This window comes from Brienomyrus brachyistius, chromosome 1 (genome assembly GCF_023856365.1).
Source record: "Brienomyrus brachyistius isolate T26 chromosome 1, BBRACH_0.4, whole genome shotgun sequence".
Lineage (NCBI taxonomy): Eukaryota > Metazoa > Chordata > Actinopteri > Osteoglossiformes > Mormyridae > Brienomyrus > Brienomyrus brachyistius.
In genome coordinates, this window is record NC_064533.1 from 11702393 (window position 1) to 11716480 (window position 14088).

The window sequence follows — 14088 nt, forward strand, 5'->3', positions numbered from 1 at the left end:
CCTTCACATCAGAACCCCAAGCAAAGGGCTTCCCCTCCATGTGTGCGTGGTGTAATTCACGAACCGACGTCCCACGACCAAGTGTCGCTCGAGCCCCGGAGATACAGCAAAATGACTGGTGAGCGTGGGCCTGCAGACCGTGAAAGGGCCTCCAATTATGTGTGTAATAGTGCCTCGGTGATAATCTGTAATAGTGTCGGAAAGCGAATTGTCTGAAGTGACACGGAAAAGCCTATTTTGGGCGCTCACAGGATTACGCTGCGTAGATTAGGGATTGCTGTAAGACCCACCGTAATGAAAGGCTCCCGCTCCCCGCGTCAAATACAGCAACACTTCCTCAATAGCATTTTTCTGAATTGCAAGTTTATGGGAGCGCATGCTAATCACCCCCCAACATACCCCCCCCCCCCAGAGGTGTGTATCTGCTGGGGCACACCCTGATAAAGCACTCCCAACAAGAAATGGTCACCTGAACTGACAGATGGGGACATCTTCTTAGCCCCTGCTTAGACCATGAGGAGAGAAATACCTCGGTGGGACCAACACTGACAGCTAAGTCTTCAGTAGGGTTGATATACAAACTACAGATAATGAGGGTGGTTTGTACCCGATAGTCTGTATGTGCGGGGGGGGTCCTTTTGTTTGCCATTGGTCCAACACATGTTTATGTGGAAGGTATCTGTGTGGGGTTTTTGCTATGTCCGGCAGATGGTCTTTTTTGTGTCTGGTGGCCAGTCTGTGGTGGGTCTTGATGGTGTACGTGAGACCTACGGAAGGCCTTCTTTGTGGTTAGTCTGCTCTGGGCCCTTATTTTCCGCTGTGACAAATCAGTGGTGGGTGTTCATTGTGTACAATGGGTAAGGAGTGAGTGTTGATTATGTATAGGATAAGGGGGGGGTCTCCCACCACGTACAGTCTTTGTTCCTGCCGTCCCTCTCCCTCCACAGCTGGACCTCGGAGATCGTTTCCTGCTTTACAAGGACGTGGACGGAGGAGTGAGATTTCAGCGCAGCTGTCATTGTCACCGGGCCTCTTATCGCGTCGAGGACTTGGCGCGGGGGGGGTGGGTGGTTTGGACAGGGAGGTTCTGAGAGGGGCCTCTGTGAGCGAGGAGATAGCTGAGATAGCAGGAGAGTCTGGATGGGATTACAGAGACGTAACCCCCAACAAAGGGCCACTTCAGTGTGTGTGAGTGTCCACTGTGCGATTGGGACTTGCTCTGTTCGTTTATAGGTTTATTAAAGTCGAGGCGTAGCAGGGGTAGGCATGCGGCATGCGGGATGCGGGAGGTCGTCGCTCAACGTGGCGTCCCGGATCATCGGCATCCCTGTGTGACACAGCCAGGATTTTGGTGAGGATAGACTGAGCATGTGTCAGGCTTTGTCATTTACATTCTAAAGGAGTTTCCCCCATCTCTTCCTCTCTCCCTGGTGTGTGTGTGTGTGTGTGTGTGTGCGTGTGGGTGTTTTATGTGTGCGTACCTGCCAGGTGCTGCTGTTCTTGGATACTGCGCTGAGCTGTGCACAGATCCGCCTGTGGTGCTGGAGGTGCGCTGTGCCAAGACTCACCAGGTGAGGGCTCGTCTTTTCACTGACACTTGCCAGGCGAGGACTCCTCTGCCCTCTGAGACTCACTAGGCAAGGACTCCTGTGTCCTCTTACGCTCACTGGGTGAGGATTCATCTCTCCTCTGAAACCCTTATGGTGACAATTCCTCTCTCCTCTGACTTCCCTCTGTGACTCACTTGGTGAGGACTCCTCTGCCTCCTCTGAGACATATTGGAGGAGTACTCCTCTCTGAGAATCACTAGGCGAGGATTCCTTTCCCCTCTGTGACTTGCTATGCAATGACTCATTTCCTCTCTGAGACTCACTGGGTAAGGACTCCTTTGCTCTATATGACTCACTAGGCAATGACTGCTCTCCCTTCGGAGATTCACTGAGTGCGGACTCCACTCCTCTCTGTGACTCACTGGATGAGAACTCCTGTCTGAGAATCACTAGGCAAGGCCTCCTCTCCCCTCTATGACTCACTAGGTAATGACTCCTTTCCCCTCTATGACTCCTCAGATAAGGACCCATATAGTGGGGATTCCTCTCCCCTCTGAGACTCGCCAGATGAGGGTACCTTTAGCATATCATTGCTCCTACTATGCAAAGCTCCTATAATGAAACTGTTGCGATATCTATGGGTAAACATTTCAGCCACATTATTTCTGGAACGTGTTCAACTATGTAATTCTTGATCACCTGGTAAGTAACCAAAAAACGGATAATGACGACAAAGCCCCTGGAAAATCTGGGAGAGGGTGGTCTGTACCCTGTGGGGGGGACGCAGACCGCCCACCCCCCCACGCAGCAGACCGGCCGGCCCATGTGTGCTGGAGCACGCAGCAGGGATACAGACTGCGAGCTGAGGAGAGTGGGTTGATCGCCTTCATCCCGGAGCGTCCGTGGTTGGCATGTTTCTCCGAGCCCCACGTGGCTGCGGACCAAGGGCACCATTGACATGTTTTTCCGCGTCTCCGTGGAAGCGGCCCAGGATGCATTTGGCTGTGTCCCTCCACGTCTTAGTGGAATTAGTGTTCGATCCTGGCAATAGTCGCTCCTTATGCTTTTATAGCCAATTACCGGGTGTCAGTCGGAACATGCTGATGTCTCCGTTTCTCAACTTTAAAGAGGAGGAGTGCGGCGGCTGCTGCCAGGCCCTGCACCGTATTTACTTCCTGCGCAGTGCTGGCTCGCCGCTTGTCTTTCACCTTGGAGAAGCGGCGCCTTAGCTGTGCGGCTCTCCTGCCGGCAGCAGGGCCCAGCACACTGGGAGAATGTAATCAGGCGATGCGCGTGGAATCATCGCGGCAAACGCAATAAGGCTGCTCGCATACTCCTCTGTCCTGTACATGCAGGACTCCTGTAAGTTATGCTCTCAGTCTGACTGCATTACACTGTATTGCAAAAGCACCAATGAGGAGGAAGCTTATTTCACAAGCAAGGACTGAGTCCACTCTTCATGATGACAAGCCCCGCCCGTGACCACACCCCATTATGTTAGGCCACGCCCAGTTTTTTTTTTTCTCCAGATTCTACCTCGGTGAACCTTATATTCTTTCTGGACCACCATGCCACCAGTCCCCTTCTTCCCAGCTTAAGCCTCACGCCCCCCCCCTCCCCCCCAAGCTCTGCCGGCCTGCCCACCGTCGAGGCGGACGTGTAAGTTATCACTGCGTCGGAGGAGCGTGCTATTAAAACGTTACGGTGGCTATTACGGCGGTCGCGCGCTGGCCGCCTCTCCTAACGAACATATGCTTCCGAACGAATGCCTAAACTCTTATTTATGGATTTAATTTAATGTGCGGGAAGAATTCAAAATTAAATTTGGTGTCTGCCTCCGGAGAGTCTCGGTGTATAATAACATGGTAATTTTTACACATCTTTATGAGAAATGAGAAAATTAATTCTTTCTGACAAGCTGTAATTATTGGACTTGGAACAGTTGCTACTGAGCAGTTTGAGCTCCGATTGTCTGGCACCGAGCTCAAGGAGAGGGCACGCACACACACACACACGCACACACACACAAGCACAGACACACATACGCACGCACACACACTCATGCACACACAGGGGTACTCAAACACCGAAACATCCATACAGAGGACCTCCTATACACACACGTATATATTCTCACACATACACACAGACACACACACACTGTAGATATCCATACAGGCTCAGATACTGAACATTTCCTCTCACCATCAGACTCGCCTACGCTGTGGATTTATGGTAACTAATATCCTTTGTTGTGTATTCCTAAACCTTGATTATTTACATTAACATTTTCTGGAATCTTTTACAAATACGGGATATTTTGTCCCATTTCAGAATATGCAGGCTGATAGTGTTGAAAGTAATTCTCTCTGTGCTGGAATTGCTCTGTAAATATGTAGGTAACATTTCTAGGCAGTTGGGAACCCAGCTCCCGTCTTTTGAGGGGAGGGAGGGGGGGGGCACCTTGGTGCCTGACGCTCTAGTGCTCCTGTATCTACTCTGCCGGGGGGGGGACCTCTAAGTCCCAGTAATGAGCCCTTGGTTTTAGATTAGATTCAACTTTATTGTAAGTAGGAGTATTCAGATAACGAAATGCAGGTTTGAGTCTAATCTGAAATTGTGAGAGAGTGCAAAAGTGCTACAACATAAGCATACGTTACGAGTAAGTATCTGCTGTACAGGTATGTGTGGTAAACCTGTTGTGGTATGAATTGTGACTATATGCAGAATTTGAAAGAGAATGAGAGTTCTGTACGGTGTATCTGTCTGTCTGTCTATTGAAATGCGGGGGGGGGGGTATGCAGTCCATAGTTTGGGTGGGAATAGGCGTAGTGGAGTGTCTGCCTGGGGTCAGGAGGGGAAGGACCCATCTCTCTTGGCCAGGACGCTCCAAACAAACACGCCAGCATGCCGGCCTGCCTCCCACATCCTGCCCCCCCCCGCCCCCCGCCCCCCTATTGATGACCCATGCAGCTACCACGGGCTGCGCTTAGTCACGCGTCGAGCCGGGCCGTCCCGTGGCTGACTCACTCACATTCAGAGGTCACATGTGTGTAAGGGGCCTCACTCCACCGTTGGCCACCGGTCGTCGGGTGACCTGCGTCCAGCCGCTTTGAAGCGGTCCGCTGCAGCTGTTCCGTGGCCAGGCTCCACGCGAGATGGAGAGGGGGGTCCACGATGGCCAAGCCACCCGCCCTCCCTTCCCCTGCGGGTGGGAGCGGCCCAGCAAGGGCGGCCCAGATGGAAGGAGGAACTAGGAGAGAAATGGGCTGAACCATGAAGCTGGCAGCATGTGGGGGGGGCAGCAAGATGGGCTGGGAGAGGTAAGGACAGGTTTCATTGCGGGGGTGGGGGGCAGCTGGGTAGAGGGCATCATAGATTAGTAGGGCTGGCCGGTAAGCGGGGGAGTGGACAGCCTGAGCTGGTAATTGGGCAGTAAAGGGGACCAAACTGGGCACAGGATGGTCAGCTGGCAGTGGAGGAGGGGGTAACGGGGGGACAGGAGAGGCTGGACGCTGAGGCAGGGGACGGGGGGTAACTGGGATAGTGATCCAGGGGTGCGAGTGGCTGGAGGGGGCTTGGCGGGCAGGCGGGCGTCTCGCTCACTGCGATGGCCAGCAGGTCGTCCCGGGTCAAGGTCGGTGGCGAGATGTTCCGAGCACATCTGTGCCACATCAGCGCCCCCACCCCCCGGCCCTAGGCCATCCTGCCCCCTGTCCCTCTCTGAGGCAGGCAACTTAGCACACCCTGTCTCTTGAAGATGAAGCCCCACCCCCCAATGAGATCAGGCCTGCCAACTTTTGGCTACCTGGATCCAGCCCACTAGCAGGACCCCCACCCGTGGTGGTGCTGACGCGGCCCGCAGAACCCATTGCGGTTTATTTATTTATCCATTTTCATTTTGTCATCTGCCGTTGAATGTTTAATGTGTTGTCCTGACAGTGGTCCCCCCCCCCCTCCCGGGAGCTGAATCTGCACACCGGTGGAGGGGTGAATTATACATGATAGGGCCCACGGTGGAGAGCCAGTGTCACTGAGAGGTGTTCACACTCCAGGGGCCCACAGAGGAACCTGTTGTTCCGGACAGGTCAGAATGTGCCGGAAGCTGCTAATGCACTTGCCGCCGTCGGTGTATCTGAGTGGGTTCAGATGCGGCGCATTTTGCAGGTGAGTTGGTGGCCCGTATTGGCAGCTCTCCACTGCCAGTTGGCCTCCCAAGGTGACAGGTTGCTGAGCATGTCAGCGGCCAATGGCAACATCTCTGGCTGTGATAAGCCCCACCCACACAGTTCCCAGCATGCCCTGCAGCGCTGCCCCTACCACAAGCAAGCGTGTAGCCTTTATTCTTCGCCGCTTCCATTTCAGATATTTCTCCTCGAGTTCTAAAATGTGAAATATGATCGTGTGAAAAAAAAAAAAACATGAAAGTTGCAGGCTGATTTCGCTTTGCCGTGATTCTTGGCTTCCTGTCACTATCTAGGATAGAGTTCAAGGCGAGTATCAGCCAGCGGGAGCCTCGGAGCCCGGGAGCAATCTGTTGAGCCTTTGAATCCCCGTAGAACGTCGATCCCACGTGGGACGCCTTGCTGAGGCCCGAGGCTTTCAGTTGCGAGTCCTCAGGGGAACGGCCTAATGAAATCAATTGCCCCATGCAAATGAGGGCGCTGTTAACCCCAATCAGTGAGGTGGCGGAGCGTTCCCCACTCCCGTCCCCCAGGGGGAGCGCAGGGGCTCCTGTCTGTTACCGTTGGGGCATGTCAGATGCGCTAAGAAGCCAGTAGGGGGCACGAGGCAGGTTGCAAAGCATTTGCTGCCGTGGAGACGGTACCATCCAGGGGTGGGGGTCCCCCGATGATTTTAAGCTGGCGGGGGCCCACCTGTGATCCTCCAGCTGCCCTCTAGGCTTCCCTCCTCAGCATCTCAGGACAGACAGATAGGGCTGCGTTGTCACCGGCAGGACGGATGAGAGTCTGATGGCCCAGATTTATTTATTTTGTGATTGTCATTGTTGACACGCCACAGCACACAGTGCACAACGACGAAATTCTCCGCATTTAACCCATATGTGACAATGTGACATAGCAGGGGGCAGCTAATTCAGTGCCCGGGGAGCAGTGCTGGGGGAGGGAGTCGATACCTAAACTGGCCTGGGATTCAAACAAGCAATCTTTCAGTTACAAGTGTGACTCCCTAACCATTAAGCCACCACTGCACAATGACAATTACAAAAAACATTACAACGTTAAAACAGATGATTACTGGTTTAAGTATCTCAATGTACAGGGCTGCTCCAACTGCAGAAATCGGTGGACAAATATGACGTTTCCCTGGATAAAACAATTAGCAAATCAGCTAAGGAAGAACAGTGTGGTATTGGAAGGCTAGAGGGGGGATGTTACAGACACTCCCAGTCCCAGGGCAGAATCTTTGGTTTGTTGGACAGTGAATGCCTCCCCTCTGACGCCACCCGCAGTCCAGGACCTCCGTATCTAGCCACCCACCACTCATCATCCGCCGGACCGAGGAGCTAGACTCGCCATTCTTGCACATGCCTGATAGTCCAATGGGCCGCAACCCAATACCCAGCTGGCTGGGGTTATGGATGTGCTTCTGGGATGTGATCGTCTCCCTACCATCCCACTGGATTCATGGGATGAATCTCTGCCTCACCTTCATTAGGAGCACCTCCCCTCCAGCGTTTCTGCCATGGGGGGGGGCTGTCAATGTGCTGCAACCTCGTAAGGAATGTGGCAAACGGACGGGAGGCGGGTGAGAGCGGCGCTGGTGCCGGCGGCCCTGCGCACCGAGCCCGGGTGGCCCCATCCATTGTTTGCCGCTCCAGCCGGGAGAAGAAAGGGGATGTGGAAGAAAGGACTGTTTGATAGAGCCGTGGACACTGTGTGAGGGCGAGCTGAAGGGCGGCCATTGTCTCGGCGCGACCTCAATTTGGTACTGTATGGCCCTTTTTACGGACTGTCTGCGCTGACAATGCTGCCATTCTGTCCGGCTTGCTTAAAAAAGTCCGGATTAGTAAAACAGCGCACTTGCGTGTCCAGATTTCCAACTATCCGGGCTGGAGATACGCAAAAGGGGACAGTGATGTTTCGAAGAACTGCACCCCCATGCCCCCCCCCCCCCACAGACACACACACACACACACGCCGAGCCATATTATCTAAATTTTATTTGGCGTGATTATTTAAGGGCAGGAGGAATGCGGTTCTCTCCGGACCTGGGAATGTCCCATGTCACCACACTTCCTGTTTGTGCCGCGCTCGGATAAAAAGTTGTGTGGGGGGGGGGGGGGGGGAACAGTCACTTTATTCATCTCTGCTACCTCCAGCTGTCCCCATTCTCCCTTTCTCTCTTTTCAGCCCTTCTCGTCTCCTCTCCCCCCACTGCTGTTGCACTCCTTCCTTCCCTTGGAGACTGGCTTGTCACCTTAGCGATCCCATCCATGTCATTATTCCGTACAGTACATTAGACCTGGACAGTTGTTTGCATATTTATCCAAAACGACGTACGTTTTTCCTGAGAGTACGATCAGACAGTCTTGCTCAATGGTCCAACAGTGACATTGCTAAACCGACAATGGGATTCGAACTGACAACCTTCCGATGATGGGCTCAGTGTCCTAACCGGCTGAGTCCCACACTGCGCTATGGTTGAGTTCCCTCTAAACTCATCCTACTCCAGTTCCATTCTAGGACGCCCCAGCCTCGTGTCCGACTCGATCGCACCACCATGAGTCTCCCAGAGAGGATGCTGCCTTGTCCAGCCTAGACCTTGCAGATGGGGAGGTGGCAGATGAAAGTCGTGACTTAATGTTGTTAGGAAGATGGATGCAGCAGAGAGGAGGTGGATAGCAGCTCCGAGCTGGTTTTCTGTTTTATTTCCCCATGTTTTGTACGATTTAGCGGTGATTATGGTACGTATGGTTTCAAGGATCCCAGGATTCAAAGGCTTCATTGTCATTTGTACAAGTACAATGAAATGCTTGCTTGCGCACTTCCCTGTATACTTTAACAACATATCACGATAAAGAACAAATAGAAAAATAGCAGAATAGTGAACAATAGCATATCTACAAAATACAAGCAATATGCAATAACATAAACGTAGGAGGACATTGTGCTGAGGGTTAAATTTGCAGCGATTAAATTATAGCAGTGTTGACTGGGGCTGTAGACCCATGCATATGTAACATTGCCAGTACTTGCCGTGTAGAAGCTGTTCATGAGTGTTCGGGTCCTGATGGACTTGTAGTGTCTTCTGGGGGTAGGAGGGAGACGAGTGAATGTGCGGGACTCTCTGCTTTCTCACCCTGAATGTGTGTGTTGACTTTTTGAAGCCGGTAGGGAGACGGCAGCGTAGCAGGATTAGCATTAGCTTAGCGCCACCAGTCTGCTGCCCCGGGGGAGGGGGTTCCATGCTCCAGCTGGGACACCTCCGCAGGGCGGGAGCCCGGGGCTGGGCGGGGCCCAAGTGTCACTTCTCAATGGAGCAAGCGTCGCTTTTGCAGTGCTGGGGAGCTGCACTGTCATGTGGCCATACGCAGAGCTCTTCACTGGATATTCCCTCAAAGAAACCGAGCATAGGTGCCCTAAGCTAATATCTTTTACTGGGGTGTGATATGTCCATGAGTCTTTGTGCATCTGTGGAGGGTCTTCCTCTGTCTGTAAATCTCCTCTAGTGATAAAGAGTACGATTTATGGAACCGTGATGGATAGCACATTGGGCCCTGAGTTCCGGAGGTCGAAGGTCACTTATCAGAAGGTGGGCTGGCCAGGCTCGGCGATCTAAGCCTGTGTTTTTTTTTTTTAGTTTTCTTTTTTAGTGGTGGTGGGGGGGGGGGGCACAGTACATGACCCTAACTGGTTCTGGTCACTGTGAGAGTCCAGACTGAGGGGGGAAACAGACCCCTGACGGTGTAGATGCTGTACAGATGCTATCCTGCTGTGTCCTGGGTCAAGCATTTCAGCCTGACCTGACCTTTTGTTCTGGGTGAGGGACGAGGTTTGGTAGAAAAAAAGGTCCCCATCTTGTTGCCATGGCCAACATTTCGCCGTTTTGGACTCGGACGACTTTCCTCTTGCCACAGTGTCCTTCTGCCGCCACAGAAGTGACATTTTAGTCTGAAATGTCTTTTTTTGCATTAACATTCCAGGCGAAAGATCTGATAACCAAGATTAACAGGTGGAGGGTGTTTGTATCTAAACTCCATGTTATACAGCTAGAATTTCTGTAATATTAATATCAAAATAGATTTTTTTTCTTAAGAAATGTCTAAGAATATTTAACAATTTTTTTTTAGGTGGGGAATGCAGACACTTCTAAAGTTTAGCTGTAATAAAGATTGAGGACATAACAGCAGAATCAATTATTTTTGTCAGCAAATTAAATTGTAATTAATCAGAGTTAATCACCCATCTCAAAATGTCTGTCATGCAAAATAAACTGTCGAACATATTCAAGGTTAATTTGCCCTGTCTTGTTACCGGGACCTGGAGGGGGTGTGAGGTCTGTAGATCAATGGCATTATGGAGGTTGACCAGTGGACAGAGTAGCTCAGAGACCGTGTGACGACTTATGTGCGAAAATTCCACTGAACCAATCTCTGCCGCAGCCAATCAGTAAGTGCTTACGGGGAACAGCAATCCCCTTCAGAAAAACAAATCTTTTTTTTTCCACACGGTGCCCCTTGCTTCGTGGGAGGAGAAAATGAGACCTTTCAACTCAAACAGCGGCTTCTGTGGGACAACGCCGGTCTGATTCAGTTTTAGTTTTTATACACAGCAGAGGTGAAGAGACAAACAGGGATGAGGGATCCCTGTCAGGTGTCATCATCCTCTTGAGAGAGAATACGGGCCTCTGCTTTGCCTCGTTTGTTTAAAAGGCTTTCCTCGATCCTACAGGAATCCCAGCAGTCCACAGTACAGCTATGGGACCTTACGAGAGCACAGTCGGCCTCAGCTCGTGGTCGTCCGATAGCTTGCCTGTTCATAAATGATTCAAATGACATTTTGCATTTAATTAATGATGACTTCCCCCCGCCGCCCCATGAGGGCTCTTAATAACACTCAGTGGCTGTACCAAAAAACCTTGCGTCGCGGTCCCGCTGGTAAACGGCATTTAACGATATAGTGACATGCCGACATGGCCCTCGAACAGTCCGCAAGGCTTCGCTCTTTCAAACCCGCGACCATCTGGGAAAAGGGAAAAAAAAAAAAAAAGGTGTTTCCTTTTCGAAACGCAATCAGCTGATTTGTCAGCAGTCATGAACTGAAACATTGTTGAGACTGTTTAAGGGAAAAAGCTCGGAATATTCCGTCTGTAGCGAAGACATCTCCCTGCCTGAAACTTCACAGTTAGAAAATTCACACAAAATGGCATTTGATGGTCTCGGAAGGCACGTCAGTCTGTACGGTAAGCTTAGAAATTCTCACCCACTGCAATCTTATCGTTCCGATTCCACACCCCACAGGTGCTAAATGACTGTACGGATCCGCAGCTTTGTCCACGGAAGTCTGCGCAGATCGTTGGGGAAGACTGACAGTTAATATGAGCGTTAACAGGTGGTTGCATGAAACAGCTTTCGACCATGACAGCCTTTTAAAATTTATTTTGAATTGGCTAGGACGCGTTAAATCTCATTATCCGTGTCGGCTTGCTTGGTAGGACAAGGCGGTTGATGGTACCGGAGTGGATACAGGGCCCGTTTAAAGTCAGATGGCATAGTATCCTGGGAACTGGGCATGGTCTACACTGGATGGAGGGGAGACTCATCGCAAGGGGCCATGGTCACAACAATCGGCTACACTCGCAAAGACACACACACACGTGCATTTCTGCCTCTAGATTCTTCCACAAAAGTCTGGCATAAGGTCATTGGCTCAGAAACACTTTTTTATCTTGAAAACAAGGTGCTTTATATAGGACTCTGTCGGACAAATAGGCCTAAATAATCCTCGTGGGCGGCTTTTGCAGGCTGCTGGCAGACACAATTCAATAAACGAAACAGTTAACCTCATGAACATGCAACGAATGTCATTTACCAGCAGCTAGTATGGATTTTACTCCTGGAATAACTGATGAGCCTATTCCAGCATACTGATAACATTACCTGTATGACTGTCCAGTCAATCTACACAGGTCCTGATTGGCTCCTCGCATTGTAATTACTTTGTGAGTTAAATGACCCTCACAGGCACTGTTAAGAGCTTTTTAAATTAAAGTTGAGTGCCGATGCTGATTGGGCCTTTTCTAATGCTAAGTTTCCCCTCTGATATCTCTTGGTTGTTCCGTCCTTGACTATTGTGATGTAAAAACGAACGCTAACTGTGACCAAAGTGGTGGCGGTCGGTAATGACAGCCGTTGGGGGACACGATCCATCCCACAATCCTCTTCTCTCTATGCCGACACCTTTATTTTTTTAATCCAATCCATCAGACAGAAACAGAGACGTTGTGAGTTCTAGTCCCGCCCCAATACAGACCCACAGGGTGTTATGCTACAACCAGGTCCTTAGAGTTCAATGGCGGTGATCGTTGGCGTGCGTCGCAGGTCTCGCAAATGGCACCTCAACTGTCACCAGGCCAACCGGGCACGACCAATGTATAGCCGGCAGTCGGGAAAGCATGCGAGCGCAAGGAGGCGCAGGTCGCATAAATCTCTCTCTTCCTGTTCGACAGGGGAGTTGGAAGGGAGCTGGCGGGGGGAATTAGGTAGCGGGGGCGTGTAGGGGATTTGGGGGGGCCAGCGCAACAACACTCGAGCACTGTTAAAGAACCAATTATTCATATCAGAGGGAGTTCCAGTACCCCAGCTGTGAGGATGTTCTGTCTGACTGCAGCAAAGGGGAGACTGAACACTCAAGTTCCCCAGTATTGATTTCCTCTTGCTCTCATCCTCTCAGCAGTCGTCGAGAGAGGAGGGACAATAGATTGAGTGTTTTTAGTCCACTTTCTTCCGCCTCCTCCATCCCCTGCTCATGTCCTTGAATGGTGTCTCTCACATAGAGTGTTACTCTTATTCCCCATATGCATTGGTGGAGAGACGTGGGCAAGAGTGGGCCTAGAATGTAGTCCTCTATGATTTAAAATGGACTTCAGTTCCCAGCATGCATCACTCTGCCCACTTGGACAATTGGGGGGGGGGGGGGCTTTAAAATCCAAAACAAGCAGTAAGATGGAGTGACAGTAGCCCCTAAATGTGGGCTATGGTTTCCCATCAGGCATTGTGTGTGAGGTGGCAGGTATCCCATGAAGCAGCAGTCATTCATGTTGACGTCCGTAAAGACCAGCGGTTAGACAGAGTCCCAGGGGCCTCTGGGGAAGGACTGGGAGCCTGCTGAAGCTGACTTTCGGCATCCCCATGGCCGACAACATCCCCAGCGTGTGGTTTGCTGAAACCGCGGCTCAGCCCCTAACAGAACCGCTTCCTCCAAAAATCACGCCCCAGAGGACCCTCATCAGAAGGAGGCGGGCGGAGAAATCACTGGCGGAGGGCCGGCCAGTCATTTTGTATTTTTGGTTCGGCAGTGGGGTGGCAGAGGATGCCAGGGAAGGCCGCAGCGGCAGGGACTGGGGGCCCAGCCCGGCTGCTGTAAACGGGGTGCGGGGGAAGCCTCGAGCCAGGGGTCCAGGAGCTGTCGGAACTAATTGCAGCCCAGTGAGGAAGGGCCTTCATTAGCCATCAGCACACATGGTCACCAGATGTGGGGCCAGCCAGAACGGAACGCCACGCTCCCCCCCCCCCCCCCCCCCCCCGCTCTTCCTCTAACCTAATAATCTGTCTTTTGTTTCCACAGGGCTATTGAGCATTAAGTCGACCCCTGCTTCGTAAGGGAAGTCTCCCAGGACTGAATAGAATTCTTTGTAACAAAGAGAGAAGCTCTTTGGGGGTGGGGGGGTTGTGGGGGGGGGGGGGGGGGTTTGCAGGCTGTGAGTATTTCATGCTTCACTCTGGAATTTTTATGGCTTGTTTTTGCAGTCAAGAATTATGCATTGTCCTTATTAAGATACACGCCACCTCTGCAGGTTCTGCGCCGGGCAGCTGTAGAAGTTGGCAGTTCGGTGGCACTGGGAACACGTGCATCTCACTTAAAGACCTTCTTGCCTTATTACGATCGCACACATGAACTTCACGTGCAGATCACGTGGCGCCGTGTGTCGGCACGTAAGCACTTTATGTATGTTAAGGACACGCATACAGACATGCAGTCCGGTGTTTTGGCTGCTGCTTTCCGTGATTTTGTGACCTTCGCGTGTAATGCGCGCAATCCAGTTCCCGATGTGGTAGTTTAAACGTGAAAACGTGTCTGTAATTCCTCCCGCCATGCAGAGAGGTGTCGCCATGTGTCTGTGCTGTGAACTGTTGCAGTCTGGGGGTGTGTGGGGGTGCGTGTGGGACTGTGGGGCTGGGGGGTCCTTTTGTAAGGGGCTTGCCTCTGTCAGTGTGAAAGTGGTTGCCATGGCACTGTTTACAAACACATTTGTTCCCGGGTCTTTCTCGAGGCCCAAGCCCATATGAGTGGTA

General features: G+C 51.7%; 1 protein-coding gene across 1 annotated transcript in view; it reads left to right on the forward strand.

Moving 5' to 3' along the window:
* sox5 (SRY-box transcription factor 5) overlaps positions 1-14088 on the forward strand; it is a 118902-nt gene that overhangs the window by 12494 nt on the left and 92320 nt on the right. Inside the window, 1 exon segment of the mRNA XM_049011261.1 lies at positions 1489-1571. The gene's annotated coding sequence lies outside the window, so the exon portion shown is untranslated.